Source organism: Schistocerca nitens, chromosome 3, assembly GCF_023898315.1.
Source record: "Schistocerca nitens isolate TAMUIC-IGC-003100 chromosome 3, iqSchNite1.1, whole genome shotgun sequence".
In the NCBI taxonomy this organism is placed as follows: domain Eukaryota; kingdom Metazoa; phylum Arthropoda; class Insecta; order Orthoptera; family Acrididae; genus Schistocerca; species Schistocerca nitens.
Window position 1 is genome coordinate 975,474,997 of NC_064616.1, and position 24,636 is coordinate 975,499,632.

Here is a 24,636-nt window from a genome sequence, read left to right on the forward strand (position 1 = left end):
ATTGTGAAGGGATCATCGATGTCTTGAGGAAAAAAAAATAGTATTTTTCACACTTCAGGCTTTATTACCGTTTTAAAGAAAGTTGTTGTCGTTCTGTGTTCTGTGTTCCATACAAATGCTTTGAGAAATGCAAGAAAATTCTGCTGGATTTCATTAATCCGGAGAGTCTCAGTGGAATGCACGGGGGGACACTTCGTGCCTCATGTGGCAAAACAGCAGATCGTAGTACAGTGGAAAAAATTCAGAGATACTATCAATATCTCGCTTCTACTTCGCATGTACATCAAAGTTGCTTCTTTAACACTGCTTGCTTTTATCAAAAACATTCATCTGAGATTATAATGAAATTAGCGTGACTTGTAGTGGTGTGGACATGTTGGGAATGTGGATCTCACGGGGAGCGTGCAAGGGATAAGTCCCTGCAGACGCACTATCCTCTGTGCCGGCGGTGGCTCAGATGGATAGAGCGTCTGCCCTGTAAGCAGGAGATCCCGGGTTCGAGTCCCGGTCGGGGCACACATTTTCAACATGTCCCCAATGAAGTACATCAACGCCTGTTTGCAGCTAGGGTGTCCATTTAATTATCATTTCGTTTCTAGCAAAGCTGCATGGTGATCCACGGTAACTGTTCTTTCGGGAACAGATACTACCGTCATGTATAACTTTGATATTTATCGAATGTGATGACATTTAGGATAAAACAGCTGATTTCATCTTCAATACTTTTAAATCTTATGTGTAATTTTAACTGGTACGTCTGTTATAGACAATATTTGCAAACAGCCAAATCCCCTTAGATAGCATATCAAATGTCACTGAAATAAACAATAAAGGTGCTACAATTATCAAACACGAGTATGTTTATATTTGTTAATTTTAGTAAATGAAATGTAGTTGGGAGAAAGAAAAATTGTATGACTGGCATTGTAGATGAATGAGCTCATATTATTCTGAATAATCAAAAGTGAAACTCTGGTTTTTTATGTACTCGTTAACAACAAGAATGATAATTTTAGTATCTTCCCTAGGGACGCTTTTGTCATCAGCTACGTCGATTGAAACTTATAGTTACATCTGCATGAGTTTCCACAGATTTTGATATGTATATATTGTTATAATGTAGTTTTGTCTACTGCTACGAATTTCAAATCAAAAAAATTGACTGCGAAAAAAAAATCAGTCCATAAATTAAGCAGATATACGAAAGAAGCGTCTAATCATAAATAGTGCGATTCTACTGCGAGAAAAACGGGGAAAATGTTTAACTGCCTGATAAAACAACATAAAGAGTTTCATTCAAACATGAATGAATCGTAGCTGCTTATGAACCATGAGCATGAGCACAGGAAACATATTGCTATTACAGAATACATGACTCACCTTCCTTGATGTACGACCGAGCGCTTCCTCTTGCTACACAGTCACAGATGAACTGGTAACTGTTGAGTTTTGCAGGGCCGTGTAACTGTGAATGCAGCTTAGGTGAGCCTTTGAGGTGGCTATACCAAATCAACAGGCAGCAAAGGTCGCGCAAGCCTTAGTAAATAACTGCATTTTGAAGTTTGGTGTACCAGAGACAATAATTACCGACCAAGGGACCAACTTCATGTCGGATTTAATGACGGTGCTGTGTAAATTGTTGACCGTAAAGAAGTTGAGGACGAGCGCGTTGCATCCACAGGCCAACGGAAGGACTGAATGGGTAAACAGAACAATCGGGAAGATGCTGAGTTTTTGTGTGGATTCTCATCACCGTCAGTGGGACGGGTATTTGAAGCAAATCGTATGTGCATATAATACGAAAGTTCACACAGATACCGGTTTGTCTCCATATGAGGTAGTGTACGGGTGAAAAATGCCGCCACCGTTTGATTTAATGAAGCTACAGAAAGGAAGGACTGGTGAATCGGTACGTCAATTCACAAGGGCATTTCGAAATGTTTGGAAACGGGTACAAAAGGCGAATACAAAGGCTTTGGGAAGGCAGGAAGACGCAGTAAAGCGGAAAGGAAGTTTACCGCAGTATAAAGTGAGGCAATGGGTGATGCTGTCCAGCCCCTATATGCATAAACGACAATCGATGAAGTTCCTCATGAGGTATCAAGGACCATACCAAATTTTTGAAACCACATCTCCCGTTAATGTTAAGCTTCAGCTGCCAACTAGAACGACGACAGAGTAGACATTGGGCAGTTACTGCCATTTAAGGGTTGCCCGGATGTGATTCCAGGCGTGTGACAGAAAGGAAAGAGGAAGAAAGCGAGAGTGAAGAGAGAGGTGCTAAGCGCAGAGAAAACCACGAAGAAAGAGTACAGCACGAAGTATCGTATGCTTTGCGATCGAGAAAAGAGTATTTGTAATTTTTTTTTTTTCGTGGCATGTATCGTTGCGCTGGCGTAGAGTAATTGGACATTGTATTTTATATGTGTTTTCGAGTATTGTGAGCCTGCTGGGGCAGCAGTCCTTTTGAAGAGGGAGGAAGGGTGATGGTGATCCCTGTCCTCAAGTCACTGGAAAGGGACGTGTAGCGTCTGACATATGTGGAGTGTTGTTGGAGGAGAAATCAAACGAAATTCTGGAGAAGTAAATGCGTCAGAGTAAATTTGTGTTGAATGATGTCAGAGTCGTATGATTTCCTGTTTAAATTTTTAGTTATCGACAGTTCTGGGTCAGGAAAGTCGTGTTTATTGTACTAGTTCATATAATGTAAATTTAAGGATGAAAGTAGTCACTCAATCGGTGTTGAGATTGGATTAAAAATAATGAATGTTGGAGGAAAATCTGCGAAGCTACAAATACGGGACACATGCACGGTGCAGTTATTTTTAGCTAAGGGGAAAGGAATAGACTTTCCAAGGGACATCATGGAGTCACAATTGAGCTTGCAACGGGTCGGGATGCATTGGATCTTCTCCACCTACGAGAATTTGATAGTAGTAGCAAGTTGTTTTGAGCAAGGAGTGTTTACGGAAGCGAAACGCGTAGATCTCGAAGGAAGCAGAATTTTAATCAATGGAAGTAAGTGTAACATAATAGGACCAACCTTCCATCTGTCAGCATCAATTTTAGGAGTCACTCAATTGAATGTTACGCAACCACAGCTGTACTAGCCAGAAGCCACTTTAGAGTTTTTGCCAAGGCAGAATCTGACCTTGTGAAATCGAACTCTGGAACCAAGTCTGTTGAAATCCGTAAACCAGTTCATTTTAGAGCAAGAGGGGCGCATATCAGCTGAACAGCTTGTTCAACATGTCGCATAGTATATGGAAAGGCAACGGCAAATAACGATCATTTTGAGCACCTCTGTGCCAAGTGTCATCGCAGGCTTAACTTTGTTATGTGTTGTTTTCTTTCTGGTTTTCTGATCAGGAGGAGAGCTAACTCCCAAAGGGAACCAAGGGTAGTCCAAGACCCAGTGGATTGGGTACCGAGGGCGTGAGACAAGTAGGTAAGGGACTGATCGAGCAGTGGTCGTCCAGTAAGGAATTTTTACGTTTTCTCTTATGTTACGGTTTTACGACGGCACTAGACCACATTAAAGTTTTCCATCTGCACCTACATATACATCTACATCCATACTCCGTAAGCCACCTGACGGTGTATGGCGGAGGGTACCTTGAATACCTCTATCGGTTCTGCCTTCTATTCCAGTCTCGTATTGTTCGTAGAAAGAAGGATTGTCGGTTTGCCTCTGTGTGGGCTCTAATGTCTCTGATTTTATCCTCATGCTCTCTTCGCGAGATATACATAGGATGGAGCAATATACTGCTTGACTCCTCGGTGAAGGTATGTTCTCGAATCTTCAACAAAAGCCCGTACCGAGCTACTGAGCGTCTCTCTTGCAGAGTCTTCCACTGGAGTTTATCATCTCCGTAACGCTTTCACGATTACTAAATGCTCCTGTAACGAAGCGCGCTGCTCTCCGTTGGATCTTCTCTATGTCTTCTATCAAACCTAGCTGGTACGGATCCTACACCGGTGAGCAGTATTCAAGCAGGGGGGAACAAGTGTACTGTAACCTACTTCCTTTGTTTTCGGACTGCATTTCATTAGGAGTCTTCCAATGAATCTCAGTCTGGCATCTGCTTTACCGACGATTTATTTTATATGGTTATTCCATTTTAAATCACTCCTAATGCCTACTCCCAGATAATTTATAGAATTAACTGCTTCCAGTTACTGACCTGCTATATTGTAGCTAAACGATAAAGGATCTTTCTTTCTGTGTATTCGCAGCACATTACACTTGTCTACATTGGGATTCAATTGCCATTCCCTGCACCATGCGTCAATCCGTTGCAGATCCTCCTGCATTTCAGTACAATTTTCCATTGTTATAACCTCTCGATATACTACAGCATCATCCGCAAAAAGCCTCAGTGAACTTCCGATGTTATCCACAAGGTTATATTGTGAATAGCATGCCCTGCTGCACACCTGAAATCACTCTTACATCGGAAGACTTCTCTCCATTGAGAATGACATGCTGCGTTCTGTTATCTAGGAACTCTTCAATCCAATCACACATTTGGTCTGATAGTCCATATGCTCTTGCTTTGTTCATTAAACGACTGTGGGGAACTGTATCATACGCCTTACGGAAGTCAAGAAACACGGCATCTACCTGGGGACCCGTGTTGGTACCACTCTACTGAACGACGTCAGAGTCAACGTCTTGCTGCATCAGTGACCTCCCCACCAACCATGTGCTGTTTCCTTCGGAGTGCATCCCTCATTGGCCCAAACAGATGGAAGTCATAATGCGCGAGATCCAAGCTGTAGGGTGAATAAGGGAGAACAGTACAATAAAGTTTTGTGAGGTCCTTTCGGGTGCGCAGACTTGCGTGAGGCCTTGCGTTGTCATGGAGAAGAAGAAGTTTCTTCGCACCTTGTGCCAATGAATATGCTTAAATTGTTTCTTTAATTTCCTGAGGGTATCAGAATACTTCAGAGTTGATTGTTGCACCATGAGGGAGGACATCAAACAAAATAACCCCTTCAGAGTCCCAGAAGACAGTGGCCATGATTTTACTGGCTGAGGATGCGGCTTTGAACTTTTTCTTCTGAGGAGAAGTGGTGTGGCGCCGCTGGATTGAATTCTGTTCTGTTTCCAGTTCGAAGTAATGAACCCATGTTTCATCACCCATGACGATGTTTGATTGCTCAGGGGGGCTCAGCATTCATTTTCTGAGTATAGGCTTGGCGAACCCAGGTTCCCCAATCTGGGGACTGGTGTGTGCTGCCAGTTCTCTGTCACTGGAACCTCTGGCCATGCTTCAACGTCCACCATGCGGTGTGGCAGTGGAATGTTGAGTGTCACTGGGGCCAGGGATCTTGGCTTAACCACCTGGGACGCGAGTATGGTAACAAACTCTTTTAAAAAACCTCAATCCTAAGGTGTGTTCCTTACTGATAGGATGCATGGCTGTTGAGGCAGAACAGTCGTAAGTTGGCGACCTCTGGGCAACCTGCCACACTTCAGTTGTACAAGGCTTATCCAGGCAAGCGGGGTTCTGTCTTGGTGGACATCCATTCCCCAGTTGCTCGTGGGACCACTACAGAGCCTATTAATTCTTCAAAAACTGCTCCCAGTGGATCACATGGGCCACTGGTGACCACCACTACCCATATCAATGAGGGAAGTGGTGAGGATACTTCTCCTGAGAATACTCCTCAGAAATGCAGAATCAGTTATAGTGGCAGGGCACCAGTGCGTCAAAATGTTTTTGTGATAGTTAAAAGAGCCGAGGGCACCTTTGCTCAGGTGTCCCCATTCTACATCCGGAAGGGTGAAGATAGTATTACAATGGTCTGAAGACAGTAAAAAGGCTCCGTAATGATACATTGTTCACTGAAACGGCCACTTTAAGCAAGTACAGAGACTTTCGAAAGCAAATGCATTGGGTGAATACCACATTATTGTTGAACTGTATAAAACCTTCAATTCCGGCCGTGAGGTGATAACATGTGAAGACCTCATGGATGAGAACATCGGTGTCTTACAATTGGAATGGGCAGACGAAGGTGTTACAGAAGTTCAAAGGGTGAAGAAGAGAGTAAACGGGCAGCTTGAGATGACACCTACATTTATTCCAGCTTTCAATATGCAAGACCTGCCCAGCCACATTAAGGCAAGTTCCTTACGCTAACCAGTTCGCCCTTTTTCCCAGTCCCATGCAGGGTTTCAAATGTCAACAATTTGGTCATACTACCATTACGTGCAATAGTTGTGCTAGTTGTGGAAATCGTGTTCAAGCAGCAACAATTTAATTACAAAGCGGTATATTTCTGCCATGCTTCACAAGAAACTTTCATTTAAGTCTTATGAATAACGGAGAGAATGCGCTATCAAGATCATGAAAGAAGCTAATCAGTTGAAAGACTTCTTTGTTCGTATTGCTCCAAAGCTGTCAAAATTTGATTCGCCATTCGACATAATTGCCAATTTGGCTAAGCTTCTAAAGATTCAGGATCCAGAGATACTGTCACTTGATCTTCATGGTCTTGTAGATAAATATCCAGTTGTCACAAAAGATCAGCTGGTACAATTTTTAAGTTTAAGAGGAGATATTTCCTGCTCAGAATCTGTTGAAAAAGTTAGCTATATTTTCCAAACAAATAGTGTTCCGAAAACTATTTTTTCTCAGTTGCATTAATAGTAGAGTTCCTCTTTCAATGAAGTGCTCGTTAGTCATTATTGTGGGACACAAATTGCTGAAATGTATGTTAGTAATTGTTGTTAATACATTCAGTGTTTGTGAATACCACTGTACTATTGTGAAAAAGTACATTTGTTACAATTTTGTGTGTATGTTTAAAAGTAGTACACTTGCTCTTGTTTGGAGAATAGTGCGCAAGCTGTTGGCTCCAAAATGTGCAATAATATGTAAATACTGAAATAAGTTGTAGATAACCAAGTTCATATCAACATTAGTAATAGCAGACAGTAAGAGTAGTGGGAGAGGAATGATATAAGGCTCAGAATCATGTACATTAACTTTGATGTGGAGAGAACGGTATAAGGTACAGAATCATGTAAATTATGTATAATGGTAATGGTAGATAGGTGGTGTGTGTAAGTGTGTGTGTGTGTGTGTGTGTGTGTGTGTGTGTGTGTGTGTGTGTGTGTGTCACTTAATTTTGTCAATTAAATTAGTAATGATTGAAAGAATAGATATGGCATAAGGCCTCCTCTAAATTAAGTATGTTTTGGAAAGATGTGGTATAAGTACAGAATCATGTAAATAAAGTTAATTTTAATGTAAGAATTATTTAAACTGGAATCAAGTGTTTAAAAATAGTTTGGTAAATAGACTAATGTGCAAGAAAATGTGCATATTTTCAATGATTTGTATGTGTTTATATTATAATCTTAATCACCTATTTATATTTTCCTAACACCTTTGTAAAATGTAATCATTGTCAATCAGTGTCATCAGTATGAGAGGTAGAAGAGAAATAGGAATAGCTGAAACAGAGCCGACTTACACAAAATAAGGCACGCAAGTGGGTGTCAATGTTTTAGAACTTCTATAAATATCAGAAGAGGAGGAAAGATAACTATTAGGAAATATGTAGTTCTAAATACTGGACTGAGACAATGTGAAGAGAAGGAATTAGAAGTAGCAATTATGCATTTTTTTCTGTGTTAGCTTTAAACAGTAGCTTTTCTTCTTGTAGAATTTTCGGACCTGTATTTATCGAGAAGATTGTATAAGCAGGTGTTTTGACAATTGCATGAAGGTAATTTGTTGAAGTATTAAAAATAGTTTTGTTTCTCTTAATAATGTTCGATAAAAACAGCTGGTGGACTTCGGACCTGTGTTACATGTCACTAAGTTGCTTCACTGGAACAAGATACATTTCACCAGAGACAGGAATATATTCCTTTCTGCCACTGTTATGCAAAATTTTGTTCTTCAGTTTGTTCTATTCATGTATATTCCATTGTCCACATAATAGGTAATGTTAGATTGAACCCTTTTTAAATCAGTTATCTGGAACCATTATCAAAACATTGCAAATTGCTATTTGGTGCAACAATAATTGGGATGTGTGTTATAGGTTGGGCAGGATCATTTTCCGAATAACATGTAGAAATATTGGAATTGTGTACTTGAAAAAAAATAGTCCCTGCACCTTACAAGGGGTTTGTATGGTCTCAGAAATTCAGTTTGGAATGAGACTTTGCACGTTAGTTGTATACCTCACGAGTTCAAAATGGTTCAAATGGCTCTGAGCACTATGGGACTTAACTTCTAAGGTCATCAGTCCCCTAGAACTTAGAACTACTTAAACCTAACTAACCTAAGGACATCACACACATCCATGCCCGAGGCAGGATTCGAACCTGCGACCGTAGCGGTCGCGCGGTTCCAGACTGGAGCGCCTTTAACCGCTTGGCCACCACGGCCGGCATAGCTCACGAGTGTCAACTCATAAATGTTCTAAAGCACACTAGCCAGAAGAAAAAAAGAAGCTCTAAAGTTTTACATGCAGCTCATGTACCAGGCAATTTATATACTGAGGCAGCACAGCGAAATGGCTGCGCCTGTAGCGGACTCACTTGCCATGTGGGCAAGTCAGGTAAGATCCTACCTTTGGTTTGTTGGAAAACACTCTGTTAACATTCATGAAAATTTCTCTCTCATCAGATAGCCTGGAAGCATACCAGGCATACTGGATAATTTCATTGAAATTGCAAATGGCAGTTGCTTCTATTTTTATACAGTCTTCATGGGAATTTATTTCTCAGTTCTTTTCAATCAGATAAGCGCAATTTTGTACACACTTTATTAAATTTTTTTACCTGTCTATAAAAAAGAGACATCTCAGGACTGGACAAAAGTACATTTTGGGGAAAGCACTTTATTTGTGCATGTCAGTGATTTCTCGTCGTTCTGAAAGATTTCATCATACAATTCAGGCTTTGCTTGTCCACCCCAAGAGTGAATAGTTAATAGAACCTGTTCTTTTTCCAAATAAGACTTTAAACGACTGTTGAAAAAGTCAATATACAGTCGTCATTAGCTTGGCAGATTTCAAAGACATTATTACGACATTTTTATATTTTTGTGCATATTCGGTTACTATTTTTTTTTAAACTCAGGGATCAAAGTTACTGGTTGCTTCTTGTAAACAAACAAATAATTCAAGTAGACTTTCCTAGACAGAGTGATATCATATTGAGTGGTATGTGTGTCATTTTATTTGTCTCCTTCCTTTTGATGAAAATAATTCTGCTACCTTTTTCAGCCAGAGTCCAGTTGTACACCACCTGATACCGGTATCTTGGAAAAAGAAAACAACCGAAATTGGAGTATTTTGCCAGAGAGTGATAAAATAGACAGCAAAATGAATTTGTAAATACTCTACAATAATCTGCCTCAGTGTTGAAAACAACATCTTTGTTGAAATTAAGTATGAATTTGAACTTTTGTGTTCAAAAACTGTCTTCAGACGGCAAGGTTTCTTTGATATTTGCTGTTTCTTTTTTGGAAGAAGCTTCATCACTTTTCATTGATAAATTCAATGTTTACTTTTTAATTTATGAACTCAGCTTGTCAAAAGCTTTAAATTCAAAATCTGTAAATTGTTGTGCTCCTACTAAAGCCCATAATTGTAAATTCGGCGTAGTCACTTGTTAATAATTCTCTCTGGCTTCAACAAAATGATCATATGTCCAGGAATTGATTGTTGGTACTTATCAAATTAAGTGCCTCCTTTTTTTGTTTCTTCTTCCCATGGGGATAAATATTCCTTCTTTTTTAGCTTGCTGCATCCTTCCCCAATGGAATCATCCTCATCTGATGAGCTACAGCCTTAGAGTTTTCAGAAGGGTTCCTTGTCAGAGACAGTGTGTCCATAGTACATTCATAACTTTCTTCGCCCCTTGTCATTGCTTCACGAGAAATTGACAGCGAAGATTCTGATGTAATCAAATTATTTTTAGCAAGCATGTTTTTCTGTTGGTGTACAACAGGACTGTGGCTGAAAAAGGAAGCAAAACCCTTTTTATCAACCTTGCCTTCAACATTTCACTATATAATGAATCTTGACTGACTTCATTTGCAGCTTCTCATACTTTCACGATGTTTTCATTAACAGATATTTTTAATTCATACTATTTCAAAAATTCCTGTAATACATCACAGTAGAGATTGCTCGAATCTCTACGAAAGTCAAGAATGAACTGGCACATTAAGAGTTTCTAGAGGAATAAGGGTGGGTACAACTGTATATTTCGTACTGTATCAGGTAGGAACCATTGGTTGATTAATTCCATGAGGGTGTTGACACCTGACAATATGCCTATTTGTATGTACAACAGGGCAACAGCTATAGATTACCTTCCATGTAGAAACTGGTTCCTCAAATTTACTAAGAATATTTGTAATCTCTCCACAGCTTATGTCATCATCAAATTTTTAGTAACATTTTGATGACAATAGAAATCAAACCTTTAATTTGTCTCCCTTAAATTGCACTTTAAATTATTCAACTTTTTAAAATGAAAATATTACTTAAAATTCATATTTTATGTTAATTAGCTGTAACAGTAATTTCATAAATCAAATGATTTTGTTTGTGATATAACTGATAATAATATTTTAGGTCATTAACTTATTTAAAAGAACAATTTTTAAAGCAATTAAAAAAAATAAAATTGTTTCCCAAAGGTGTGAGCTTACCTGGATGGAAAGCGAGTCCACTAAAGGCCCAGCCATTTCACAATGCTACCATAGCATATAAATTGTGCATAAAACATAACAGCCCTTTTCTCAGAATCTTCTGGCAAGTGTGCTTTACCTTTTATGGGAGTGAACCCTTGAGGTATACGGCTAACATGCAATGTCTCATCATGAACTGGATTTCAGAGACCTTAAGGTCCCCTTGTTAATGGACCACTCAATTCTAGATACGGATATCTCTGTTTGTACATAGGCAGCTGCACATGGAAGCTCTTGTACTAATGTCCTTGATAGTAAACTTTCTCCATGTATCCTGTCACCTCTGAATCCAAAACTAAAATGTCTGTCATCTGCAGAGGCCTGTTTCAAGAACATCACAGTGCATTTCTACATGTACACAGATACTGTGCAAGCCACTGTACGGTCGTGGCAGAGGGTACCCACTACCATTACTAGTCATTTCCTTACCTGGTCCTCTCACAAATAGAGCGTGGTGAAGCAAACCAAGCGCTGTATCATGTGTGAGATACAGAGGCGAGCGAGTGCGCCGGGACTTACCGCAGTTCACTGCTAGTAGCGCCACGGGTAACGCGTCTGCATGTAGCGCACAAGTATTGCACCACAATTTAGTATGAAATTAAAAATCAAAATTTATGTTTAAAATTTTGTTAAATTATAGTTTAGTGTAATAATGTTCCAAATACCAAGTCTTGATGTTCTAAACTTAAAAGTTTACGGAAAAATGCCGTTTTAAGAGAAAAATCAGAGGCGCTAAATAATGACGCTAGGAAGCCAGAATTTGGTCAGAAGGTGCAGTTAGAAGTTATAAATAAGTGATGCTGGTTTCCAAAACCATGAAACAAAAATTAACGCCAGAATCCATGTTTTTCGGAAAAATCAGAGGTGCTAAATAATGGACTTAGAAACTTGAAAATTTGTTTTATGCTTCAGTACACCCCAAAAATAATAACAGAGAGTCCACGTTAATCTACCTCTTCTAGTTTTTGAGTAATTAAATAAAAACTAATTTTGTAACTAAAATCTACCTAAGTGTTGTAGATTAAGTACTTGAAATTTTATTGATAGAGGATTTTGGTTAAACCAGATGATCAAATATATCAAATAACAGAGCTACACCAAGTTTAAGACTTGTAACATAAATAGCAACTGATATAAGTCTTAGCAAAGATATGGTTCAGAGGTAACAACTACCGTTAGTTCCACTAAATAAATTCTATTAAGCAAAGTTTTCATTCTAGCGAGCTGAAACTTTCTACGTGCTTTCAAACTGCTTATCTGCATACCAGCAAAAATTAAGAAGTTTCTGAAGTAATTGGTAACTATATTATTAAAGATTATGTGCCCGAGATGGCGGTCGTTTGTAGACTACTGCCGTATGCAAATAGACAGAGACAACAGATGTTTTCTCGGCAGTCCGCACCGGTACCTTATAAATACATCCCCTGAAGCAGTAGAAGGTTCACTTCGCTCTGACACTGTGAGGTCCACGCCAGTTAAACGTCTGGTCGCGCTCTTCCTCAGAGCCGAGCTGTGACAAGCGCGTATTTGGCAGTGCAAACGGATAGTGAACTCGCGAGGACTCTACACCGTCCTGGATCGTTTAGAGTTCGGTAAAATAACTGTTATTGTGCCGTCCGTGTGAAATTCAATTCCGCGTGGCAAGTGGTGAATTTATTTCCACTTTTATGGCGAGCATTAATTTTTGAACATTTATTGCGAACTTTCAGTTGAGTGATGTCAGTCAGGGCGAAAAACAATATGGTAGGAAGTTACCGTAGAGGTCACCTCTGAACTGCGAAAGGTGCTGTTAAATTAGAAAGACTTGTTTTCAATTGAAAATAACGCAATTTTAAGTATTGTTTGTGAGAAACTTTAATTAAATTAAATCTTGATTGGAACTTTAAACTTTTACTGAAGTCATAGTCCTGATCCCGCAAAGAAATAGGAAATAGACACTTTTCTTTCAGTGGGCTGGACCGGAATGTGGCCGTGCAGACTGGAAACTAAGGTCAGTATGTTTACCTTCGCTTTCTGGCTGACCACCAAGTTAGTTGCCAGGCTCACGTGATTAAAGACGGCATCCAAACTTTAAACCAGTGAAGTAACTTACTCGACTCCCACAGAGGGAAAAACAACAGTCTTTGTGCCTTTAAGACAATTTAGAATATAGACATCTTTCTGATGTTCTGAATTACTGAATTAGGACACTGTTCTGTGTCTAAGACAGAGATGAGCACAAACGACAACTTAAATCAGTTGAGAATTCTGTTCTCTAGAAACACATTCACATACGAAAACAAAGGAAATAAAATAATTTCTGGTATATGTGTTATCTCAATTTGTACATGTGAGCATGTCACTCGGATGTGGAATGAGACAATACGTGAACAACAAATATAAATACATTGAATATAAGTACAAATGCCTGCTTCTGCTGTTTCTTCTTTTACTACTACTACTACTACTACTACTACTACACAGTAGTGAAGTTTATAGACAGTGGTATGTTCCACAGTTTTTTCCCCTTAGTTGAGAATGGCTATTTTCATAGACAGTTCACAAGGATTTCCATTTCTGTACATAACAAAACTCTGATAGAAAAGGTCTTACTTGCTGCTGCTAAAGATTTCTGCCATAGTGTAAATGGGCGTCTAGCAGATACCTTAAAATGTTCTGAAATAAAGATACATTATTTCTTACTCCTTTGATATTATTTTTCAATGAAGTGAAAATTTTATATCAGCGTGCTTCACCCGTTTTTGTGCACGTACCAGATGTTTCAGCTGAGAAAATAGACTGTCCATCATTCTGGAGTTATGAACATGGTGTTGACAATTTGTTTCAAACTGAGCAGAGCCATTTATGACCAAACACATCAGGGAATATAGGCATATGTCCTGTAATGTTATAGTCCAGAATGAGATTATCACTCTGCAGCGGAGTGTGCGCTGATATGAAACTTCGTGGCAGATTAAAACTGTATGCCGCACCCAGACTCGAACTCGGGACCTTTGCCTTTCGCGGGCAAGTGCTCTACCAACATTACAGAAGCTCTCCTGCGAATCTTGCACAACTAGCACTCCTGAAAGAAAGGATATTCCAGAGACATGGCTTAGCCACAGCCTGGGGGATGTTTCCAGAATGAGATTTTCACTCTGCAGCGGAGTGTGCGCTGATATGAAACTTCCTGGCAGATTAAAACTGTGTGCCGGACCGAGACTCGAACAAGGGACCTTTGCCTTTCGCGGGGAAGTGCTCTACCAACTGAGCTACTCAAGCACGACTCACGCCGCGTCCTCACAGCTTTACTTCTGCCAGTACCTCGCCTCCTACCTTCCAAACTTGTTGGTAGAGCACTTGCCTGCGAAAGGCAAAGGTCCCGAGCTTGAGTCTCGTTCCGGCACACAGTTTTAGTCTGCCAGGAAGTTTCACATCAGCGCACACTCCGCTGCAGAGTGAAAATCTCATTCTGGGAACATCCCCCAGGCTGTGGCTAAGCCATGTCTCCGCAATATCCTTTCTTTCAGGAGTGCTAGTTCTGAAAGGTTCGCAGGAGAGCTTCTGTAAAGTTTGTAAGGTAGGAGGTGAGGTACTGGCAGAAGTAAAGCTGTGAGGACGGGGCGTGAGTCGTGCTTGGGTAGGTCAGTTGGTAGAGCACTTGCCCGTGAAAGGCAAAGGTCCCGAGTTAGAGTCTCGGTCCGGCACACAGTTTTAATCTGCCAGGAAGTTTCAATGTTATAGTCATTATGCTGGTTTCATAAAAAAGGTTACTGTCTGAGGTGGTATCCCATACACGACTCAGATTACTCTTTTCCGTATAGTGAAAGTTGTTTCAGATACTGGCATGTTGCCCCAGGATATTATGGCATTATACATTATTAAATGAAAATAACCAAAATATTCTGCCTTTTGGATACTGCAGTCACCAAAATGGGAGATCACTCTTTGAGGAAATTTTGTAAAGCATCTCATTTTAGCAAGCCACTTGCACATCTACATCCTTTTATGTGTGGTATGTGCTAATTAGCCAATGCAGTACTAAAAACAAATGCATGTTCAGGGGAAGATAAGTTAAATTTTCATCAGCAATAATAATGCGAAATTATTCAGAAGTCAAGACTTTTCCTTTTTTCAACCCATAATCACAGTTCTTCATCCCAGCCAACGCTATTTTTTTCTAAAAGGATGCACGAAAAAAAAGCAGTAGAAACTCTTGCTGTGTGAGATTGAATGTTATCTTGCTGAAATGTAAGCCCGGGATGGCTTTCCATAAAGGGCAACACAACAGATCATTGAATATGATCGACGTATCGCTGTGCTGTAAGTGTGTCATGGATGACAACCTAAGGGGACCTGCTATGAAATGAAATTGCACGCCAGACCATCACTCCTGGATGTCAGGCCATACGGCAGGCCGTAGCTGGGTATCACACCACTGTCCAGGGCATCTCCAGACATGTACACTCCTGGAAATTGAAATAAGAACACCGTGAATTCATTGTCCCAGGAAGGGGAAACTTTATTGACACATTCCTGGGGTCAGATACATCACATGATCACACTGACAGAACCACAGGCACATAGACACAGGCAACAGAGCATGCACAATGTCGGCACTAGTACAGTGTATATCCACCTTTCGCAGCAATGCAGGCTGCTATTCTCCCATGGAGACGATCGTAGAGATGCTGGATGTAGTCCTGTGGAACGGCTTGCCATGCCATTTCCACCTGGCGCCTCAGTTGGACCAGCGTTCGTGCTGGACGTGCAGACCGCGTGAGACGACGCTTCATCCAGTCCCAAACATGCTCAATCGGGGACAGATCCGGAGATCTTGCTGGCCAGGGTAGTTGACTTACACCTTCTAGAGCACGTTGGGTGGCACGGGATACATGCGGACGTGCATTGTCCTGTTGGAACAGCAAGTTCCCTTGCCGATCTAGGAATGGTAGAACGATGGGTTCGATGACGGTTTGGATGTACCGTGCACTATTCAGTGTCCCCTCGACGATCACCAGTGGTGTACGGCCAGTATAGGAGATCGCTCCCCACACCATGATGCCGGGTGTTGGCCCTGTGTGCCTCGGTCGTATGCAGTCCTGATTGTGGCGCTCACCTGCACGGCGCCAAACACGCATACGACCATCATTGGCACCAAGGCAGAAGCGACTCTCATCGCTGAAGACGACACGTCTCCATTCGTCCCTCCATTCACGCCTGTCGCGACACCACTGGAGGCGGGCTGCACGATGTTGGGGCGTGAGCAGAAGACGGCCTAACGGTGTGCGGGACCGTAGCCCAGCTTCATGGAGACGGTTGCGAATGGTCCTCGCCGATACCCCAGGAGCAACAGTGTCCCTAATTTGCTGGGAAGTGGCGGTGCGGTCCCCTACGGCACTGCGTAGGATCCTACGGTCTTGGCATGCATCCGTGCGTCGCTGCGGTCCGGTCCCAGGTCGACGGGCACGTGCACCTTCCGCCGACCACTGGTGACAACATCGATGTACTGTGGAGACCTCACGCCCCACGTGTTGAGCAATTCGGCGGTACGTCCACCCGGCCTCCCGCATGCCCACTATACGCCCTCGCTCAAAGTCCGTCAACTGCACATACGGTTCACGTCCACGCTGTCGCGGCATGCTACCAGTGTTAAAGACTGCGATGGAGCTCCGTATGCCACGGCAAACTGGCTGACACTGACGGCGGCGGTGCACAAATGCTGCGCAGCTAGCGCCATTCGACGGCCAACACCGCGGTTCCTGGTGTGTCCGCTGTGCCGTGCGTGTGATCATTGCTTGTACAGCCCTCTCGCAGTGTCCGGAGCAAGTATGGTGGGTCTGACACACCGGTGTCAATGTGTTCTTTTTTCCATTTCCAGGAGTGTATTTCTGGCCATCTTGGCTCACTTCGAAGTGGCACTCATCACTGAAGACAATTCTACTCCAGTCAGTGAGATTCCAGGCAGATGATGTCTATAGATGGCCCAGATAGTGGTGCGGTACCAACCTGTCGCCCACCGTATGGTCTGACGATCAGGAGAAATGGTTTGAGGAGCACTTTCTTTTCATAGCAGGACCCAAACACGCTCACAACGCTTAAAAAGCCGAAATAATGCACTGCCAAAACAATCATTGCACGTAAAAACGCTTTCGAACTATCGTCACAAAATTCGACCGTAATTTATCAGTGAACTGTACCCCATAGAGGTCCTAGGCGCACAGCCCTGGTCACATGTTTACCTGCCCACCGTGACTGGTACGCTGACAGTTCGCCTTTGTACCAAAGGTTCAAGCGCCAGGCTAATTGTCAAGTGAGATGTTTGCCTAGCGACTCACGCTCGCAGGCGCAGCTAAGAGGTTATCAGTGTAATACTGACATCTCATGTCTATGTAAGTCTCCCTCTAGACATGCTATAGAAATATTTTACAGTGATTTCAGAAACTGTTTACGAAAATATCCTAGAATAGCACAAAATGTATTCTTCCTAGTGATCCAAATGGGACAGCCCAAGCATTACATAAGAGTCTCTTCTTGGAAATCGTAACATTCATCTCGCTTCCCACGCCCGGGTTCGATTCCCGGCGGGGTCAGGGATTTTCTCTGCCTCGTGATGACTGGGTGTTGTGTGATGTCCTTAGGTTAGCTAGGTTTAAGTAGTTCTAAGTTCTAGGGGACTGATGACCATAGATCTTAAGTCCCATAGTGCTCAGAGCCATTTGAACTATTTTCGTAACATTCAGCTTTCAACAAACGTCTCAGTAATGGTAAACGTCTGCTGTTGTTCTCACGATTAAAAGGCTTCATCATGTCTGTGCATGCTTGCACAAACACCATTAATCATAAAGACATTTTTGTTATTTGGAAAGAGAGACGATGGTCACATCGAGCCCTTCCAGGAAACATTGACGCCCCATAAAGGCTTCTCATTGGCTGTCCATTCAAATGAAGCTCTCTCATTGGTGGCCTCGGTCTATATATAAACCCACAACCGACACAACCAACCTCCATTGTCCTCAGTCTGCTGCTGTCCGCCTTCTTGCGTATACTTTCATCTCTGTGTGTGCGTGTTTTTCTCCCTAAGATGAAGAGAGGTAGCAGCAGCAACGATTCAGAGTATAGCGTCGAGAGGCACAGAGTTTTGGAGGCAGGATTACCAAATGAGTAAATAATTGGTATTTTGAGTGTAAATTTTCGTGTGTATGTTGAATTCGCCTTATTAATTCCGTCTCCTTGCTATTGTACAAGGCCAGGATTTTATCTTGAAGTATGAGGAGACACAGGAGGGGACTGGACCGTGGCAGACTCTCGAAGCACAGCCTCCTGTGGTGACTCGCCTTGTGGTTATAATCTTCATCGGAGTGATTCAAAAATTTTCTTGTTTCATACTTTTTTTTCTGTAGATCACTTGATGCAAATGAAAACTGAGTTGAATGCAGAGCTGGAGGATAAAAAGAACTATCCAATGCAGCAGCAGCAACGCTATGTGGAACAGCTTCCAGCTGCGGATAACCAACAGCAACACTCACAAAAGTATAGAAAAAAAATTCGTGTGTGATCTTTCTGTGTAACTCAACATTCAAAATACACTCCTGGAAATGGAAAAAAGAACACATTGACACCGGTGTGTCAGACTCACCATACTTGCTCCGGACACTGCGAGAGGGCTGTACAAGCAATGATCACACGCACGGCACAGCGGACACACCAGGAACCGCGGTGTTGGCCGTCGAATGGCGCTAGCTGCGCAGCATTTGTGCACCGCCGCCGTCAGTGTCAGCCAGTTTGCCGTGGCATACGGAGCTCCATCGCAGTCTTTAACACTGGTAGCATGCCGCGACAGCGTGGACGTGAACCGTATGTGCAGTTGACGGACATTGAGCGAGGGCGTATAGTGGGCATGCGGGAGGCCGGGTGGACGTACCACCGAATTGCTCAACACGTGGGGCGTGAGGTCTCCACAGTACATCGATGTTGTCGCCAGTGGTCGGCGGAAGGTGCACGTGCCCGTCGACCTGGGACCAGACCGCAGCGACGCACGGATGCACGCCAAGACCGTAGGATCCTACGCAGTGCCGTAGGGGACCGCACCGCCACTTCCCAGCAAATTAGGGACACTGTTGCTCCTGGGGTATCGGCGAGGACCATTCGCAACCGTCTCCATGAAGCTGGGCTACGGTCCCGCACACCGTTAGGCCGTTTTCCGCTCACGCCCCAACATCGTGCAGCCCGCCTCCAGTGGTGTCGCGACAGGCGTGAATGGAGGGACGAATGGAGACGTGTCGTCTTCAGCGATGAGAGTCGCTTCTGCCTTGGTGCCAATGATGGTCGTATGCGTGTTTGGCGCCGTGCAGGTGAGTGTCACAATCAGGACTGCATACGACCGAGGCACACAGGGTCAACACCCGGCATCATGGTGTGGGGAGCGATCTCCTACACTGGCCGTACACCACTGGTGATCGTCGAGGGGACACTGAATAGTGGACGGTACATCCAAACCGTCATCGAACCCATCGTTCTACCATTCCTAGACCGGCAAGGGAACTTGCTGTTCCAACAGGACAATACACGTCCGCATGTATCCTGTGCCACCCAACGTGCTCTAGAAGGTGTAAGTCAACTACCCTGGCCAGCAAGATCTCCGGATCTGTCCCCCATTGAGCATGTTTGGGACTGGATGAAGCGTCGTCTCACGCGGTCTGCACGTCCAGCACGAACGCTGGTCCAACTGAGGCGCCAGGTGGAAATGGCATGGCAAGCCGTTCCACAGGACTACATCCAGCATCTCTACGATCGTCTCCATGGGAGAATAGCAGCCTGCATTGCTGCAAAAGGTGGATATACACTGTACTAGTGCCGACATTGTGCATGCTCTGTTGCCTGTGTCTATGTGCCTGTGGTTCTGTCAGTGTGATCATGTGATGTATCTGACCCCAGGAATGTGTCAATGAAGTTTCCCCTTCCTGGGACAATGAATTCACGGTGTTCTGCAGGAACACCCTCCAGCAAATAATGAGATGCCGGAGCAGCATACTTGTAAGTTGAAAAAAATATAGTAGAAGTAGTAGTAGTAATAGTAGTATAGGAAGTTTTGTTTCCTTTTTTTCTCTAACAAGTCGGTTAATATATCTTGTTTGTTGATGTTGTAAGGGAGACAGACCAATTGCCAGCCGGCCGCGGTGGTCTCGCGGTTCTAGGCGCTCAGTCCGGAACCGCGCGACTGCTACGGTCGCAGGTTCGAATGCTGCCTCGGGCATGGATGTGTGTGATGTCCTTAGGTCAGTTAGGTTTAATTAGTTCTAAGTTCTAGGGGACTGATGACCTAAGATGTTAAGTCCCATAGTGCTCAGAGCCATTTGAACCAATTGCCAGATGTCGAACGTGATGAGGATAATGGTATGCCTAAATGGGTCAGGCAAAGGGCCGCTGTAATAGAGGCGGAAAGGCGTCCTGATCTGGTCCTGTTAGATGGTGATGACGACGACGACTTCTTTGAGGATGTGGTGGAGTCGCCCAGTGAAGTGTTAATGCCTTGGAGCCAGAGCGAAAAAATTAATTACTCTGCTTATAACCTTGTGATCGTCAGTATCCTTACTTTCACTGAGCCAGCAGTGGTACGCAGTGTACTTAACTATTATTTTTTTATCTGTTCTTCTACAGCGGTCGTATGTCCGCAGCCAAAACACAGCATGGCGTGCATACCGGTGGTGGCTAAACCTTCTTCCTCGCCAAAGCAGCACGTGCTAAGACAGGCATCGCCACGAGATAGATAAGCCGTCGCGGCCGCCACCCTGGCAGCGCTGCTCTGACATCAGTGGGCCGAGCAACGATCTACCACCCCTCAGGTTACCAGGTCAGGCTTGCAGTTCCCATTGGTCTGACCTGGTACCACCAGAACATCCTCCTCCGTCATCATCATCATCATCATCATCATATCAGCCTGATCAGAATCATCGAAAACGCTAGGTACGTGTACCTCGGCGCATTCCAATTATGCCCTCCACAGCTCCATCAGCAACGGGGTGGACACAGAGTAGCATTAACATTAATAGAGAAGATCCTGTGGCTAGTGGCAGTTCTCTTTCCCATCCTTTTAGCGAAGAACGTCAGGTCAGTGACACCATACCGCAATTAGAATACTCGGTGATTGCAGACGCCTTTGAGGAGCGAATCTTTCTGATGAGGATCGAGAACCCGGCAGGAGGGTAGCGCGACCCTGTATGTTTCCTAAGAGCATGCCTTCCTGTCGTTGACATAGAGCTTGTCAAAGTAGTCAAGGATCCGCAGTATCCCACCATTAAATGCTGTGCGGTGCTCTGCATGGAACTGCCCCCCCCCCCCCCCCCCCCCGATGCAGAAGACACAAAAAATGTTCAAATGTGTGTGAAATCTTATGAGACCTAACTGCTAAGGTCATCAGTCCCTACGGTTACACATTACTTAACCTAAATTATCCTACGGACAAACACACACACCCATGCTCGAGGGAGGACTCGAACCTATGCCGGGACCAGCCGCACAGTCATGACTGCAGCACCTTAGACGTAGAAGAGACAACTCCTCGTTATCTTTGGGGAGAATATGGCGTAATAACGAGGATCACATCAATCGCTGAGTGGTATCGTAAATCCACCTTGAATGCTATACTGGCCTAGTTTTCCCAAGATGGAAGTCAGAGGGTCAGCTAAAACACTCAGCCTAATACTACACCTGGACATCCAGACACATATCTGGGATCCGGTAAATGGAGGGTCTAGCTGTATCAAGCTCCCTAAAGATATAGCTAATAAGCGGGCATGCATTAATGTCGAAAATAGAAAGGAACAGACTTGTTTTGCATGTTCAAACCTGGCCTGCGAGAAAAATTACAATCGAAGGGTAACCATAAGCAACATCACTTCCATCAGCAAAAGAAATAATTTTAATTTGAAATGACATGGCTTGCCTTTCACATACCATTTGATTGTAAATTAACGATTCTTCAAGAGAGAGTTCTAAACATCATCTTCTGATAGCTTTCTACAAAGGACGAAACATATATAATTTGTCGCTTTTTGCTGCTGGAAAAACCTATCTCTAGTCATAGTATCAAAGGAAAAATCTATTCCAATAACCTTGCCCCATTGCATTCTAACTCGAGAAAATTATAAGTTACTTATCGCTATATGCAGGTCAATAAGTGCTGTTCTTCCATCTGGGTTTGCTGCTTCGCAATTTACAGGAGAAGACCAAGGGAGCCGTCTATACTTTATTTCTTCTTTCCTAGCGAGATAGTCTTATTGTGATTCACTATTATCTACAGTTCCTCCTTGATCAGGTAGCTCATATGACTCTTCTTTAATTTTAAGACGATTATCATGAAATGAAGCTACCTCTATTGCAGCTCCTATGAATTCTTTTCACGTCACCAACACATCTTCTGTTGCTGTCATTTTTTCGTATCCTATCTTTGTACGACTACCTTAGCAAACAACAGCCGGAATTTTTTCAAGATTATCTTCATCGTTTGACATATTGTCCATTATTGGGTTGGCAGCCCTGCAGCCAGGCGACAAGCGCGAATTTCAGTGTTCTCGTAAAGATAAGTCATTTTAGATTATAATAACATTTAGTTTAGTACTAAATACGTGGTAAATATGTGTACTAGTGTGCTTTTTAAGCGTACCATTAAAGGTTTCATTTTTCTTTACGTAATATAGCAGAAAACGCGAAAAGATCGCACAGTCGGGTTATAGTCGTATTTGATGTTTACGTTTTGCCGCAACAAATCTATATAATTTCATTTAATTGTTCTTTGACCTCTCCAGCAATTTAACTGTAGCGTACCTCTTCATTATTTAACTCACATTTACGGAAAGTAGCGTAAAGTTTAAGTTGTTGTTTTTGTTTCCATACAGTTGCGCATAGGCCAAATTTGTGAAGTCATATTTTCGTGTTTATTTGTAATGTAACTGATTAGATTAGATTAGTACTTGTTCCATAGATCATGAATACGACACTTTGTAATGATGTGAGACGTGTCAGGTTAATAAAAGGTGTCTATACAAGATATTACATTATACAATATATTACATGACACTTAATATTTTTAATTTTTTGTGGGGGTTGGGGAAATTACCCACTTACTACATCCAAAAATTCATCTAATGAGTAGAAGGAGTTGCCATTAAGAAATTCTTTTAATTTCCTTTTAAATGTTATATAGCTATCTGTCAGACTTTTGATGCTATCAGGTAAGTGACCAAAGACTTTTGTGGCAGCATAATTTACTCCCATCTGAGCCAAAGCTAGCTTTAACCTTGAGTAGGGAAGATCATTCTTTCTCCTAGTGTTGTAGCCATGTACACTGCCATTACTTTTGAATTCCTTCGGTTGTTAATAACAAATTTCATAAGTGAATATGTATATTGTGAGGCTACAGTGAAAATCTGTAGCTCTTTAAGTAAGTGTCTGCAGGACGATCTTGGATGAGCTCCAGCGATTATTCTGATTACACTCTTTTGTGCAATGAACACTCTTTTCCTCAATGATGATTTACCCCAGAATATGATGCCATACGAAAGCAGAGAATGAAAATAGGCATGGTAAACTAATTTACTGAGATGTATATTGCCAAAATTTGCAGTGACCCTAATAGCATAAGTAGCTGAACTCAAACGTTTCAGCAGATCTTCAGTGTGTTTTTTCAAGTTCAATCCCTCATCAATGCATACACCAAGAAATTTTGAATATTCTACCTTAGCTACCGATTTCTGATCAAAGTCTATATTTATTAATAGTGTCATTCCATTTACTGTGTGGAACTGTGTGTACTGTGTTTTGTCAAAGTTTAATGAGAGCCCATTTGCAGAGAACCACTTAATGATTTTCTGAAAAGCATCGTTTACAATTTCACCAGTTAATTCTTGTCTGTTGGGTGTGATAGCTATACCTGTGTCATTGGCAAAAAGTACCAGCTTTGCATCTTCGTGAATATAGAATGGCAAGTCATTAATATATATTAAGAACAGCAGAGGACCCAAGACCAAACCTTGTGGCACCCCATTCTTGATTGTTCCCCAGTTTGAGAAATCACCAGGTTTTTTGCATATTATGTGAACTGCTTATTTCAACTTCCTTCACTCCCCCAGTTAGGTATGATTTAAACCATTTGAGCGCTGTCCCATTCATACCACGGTACTTGAGCTTATCTGGAAGTATCCCATGATTTACACAATCAAAACCTTTGAGAGATCACAAAAAATCCCAACGGGTGACTTCCGGTTGACACAGCATTTCATATTTCATTGGTGAAAGTATATATAGCATTTTCCGTGAAAAGACTTTCTGGAAATCAAACTGACATTTTGTTAAAACTTTACTTTACAAAGGTGTGAAGCTACTCTACAATACATTACTTTTTCAGAATTTTGGATAAGGCAGTCAGAAGAGAGATTGGGCGGTAGTTGTTGACATCAGACGTATTCCTTTTTTATGCAATGATTTAACAATGGCATACTTCAGTCTATCTGGGAAAATACCCTGCTTCAGAGAGCTACTGCATATGTGGCTAAGAATCCCACTTATGTCTTGGGAACAAGCTTTTATTATCCTGCTGGAAATGCCCTCCTTCAGTTTAAGTTGACAGGCACATGCTTCTATATGTTGCTCTAGGCAAAACTTTTTTGTATCTGAACTTTTTACACAGTGATAACTTTTGACATAAGTGGCAACTCCTCCTCTCACCTTATTCTCTGTACTCATATGTGTAGCTAGTTTATAACCACTGATATTTTACCTTTTCCGTATCAGACACAATCTGATGCTCAGACAGACATAGTATATCTATTACATTATCAGATTAAATGTCATTTAAACAAACCAGGATCTCATCTGCTTTATTCTTCAATCCCGGAATATTTTGGTAAAAAATTGTGACTTATTATTA

The 24,636-nt window shown here is 42.3% G+C and overlaps 1 non-coding gene across 1 annotated transcript; it reads left to right on the top strand.

Moving 5' to 3' along the window:
• Positions 1 to 441: 441 nt before the first annotated feature.
• Positions 442 to 516, top strand: Trnat-ugu (transfer RNA threonine (anticodon UGU)). Its single transcript has one exon. It is a non-coding gene; the product is annotated as a tRNA-Thr (tRNA).
• Positions 517 to 24,636: the final 24,120 nt, after the last annotated feature.